The sequence below is a fragment of the Austrofundulus limnaeus genome, unplaced genomic scaffold (genome assembly GCF_001266775.1).
Source record: "Austrofundulus limnaeus strain Quisiro unplaced genomic scaffold, Austrofundulus_limnaeus-1.0 Scaffold95, whole genome shotgun sequence".
In the NCBI taxonomy this organism is placed as follows: Eukaryota; Metazoa; Chordata; class Actinopteri; order Cyprinodontiformes; family Rivulidae; genus Austrofundulus; species Austrofundulus limnaeus.
In genome coordinates, this window is record NW_013952497.1 from 509,022 (window position 1) to 509,851 (window position 830).

Consider the following 830-nt stretch of genomic DNA (forward strand, 5'->3'; position numbering starts at 1 on the left):
GTGTGAAAGACAGATATTTGCTGGTTAGACTGGAGAGTGTGGAAAACTTGTTTAACCAAGGCTGAAGATGCAGAAGACCAAACAGGAGTTGTCTATCTGAAGGACATGTTAGTCTAAAAGACATTTAACYATGAAATGTTCAGTTTGTGATGTTTATATGACATACACCCAGCCCCTCGGACACTTAGGTAGTTTACAAAATTTATGTAGAGTAAAAGAATAAAATAAAAACTTGTTGGACTGATTTAACAGGATGTCCTGAGACGTTGCAGCTGATAGGAGTCATAAAACAGAACAGGGGGAMGTTAGATGCCCTGACRCCCCTCTASATAAATGTGTTAAATGAGTGAAGGAAAATATRAGCACCAAGCAACAAMCCTAGGTTCTCCCCTGAGAACCAGACCAAAAMTTTTATGTGCARCCCTGATTATTATGCATTAAKGTAAAAAAAGAGMCTAAACTGTCCAGTTTCTTTCCAAATACTGAGCCTAATCTGTTTGGGTATTAAACATTTCAGACTAGTTTACTACCTTGTAAGCACAATAATGGTTAGGAAATGCATATTTTAACATATAATAATGTACTGTATTACTGCATTATAAATATCCACACATATTAAAGGGAACCCTATTGCACAGTGTAAAACTGTACACTATTTTAGATTGGGTTGGATTATTTGGTACGTTAACATGGCATTTTTTTAAATTTTTTGATACATCAACATTGCTGATAGTAGTTAATGTTTGAAAATAATTTCAAATATTGATTATCAACACTAAGTTTTAAAAATTATTTTTCACATTAAAGACTAACTTTTGGCATTTATAAAT

At 33.2% G+C, this 830-nt stretch overlaps 1 protein-coding gene across 3 annotated transcripts in view; it reads right to left on the minus strand.

The window, feature by feature from the left end:
• veph1 (ventricular zone expressed PH domain-containing 1) overlaps positions 1–830 on the minus strand; it is a 104,483-nt gene that overhangs the window by 3,570 nt on the left and 100,083 nt on the right. The window lies entirely within an intron of this gene.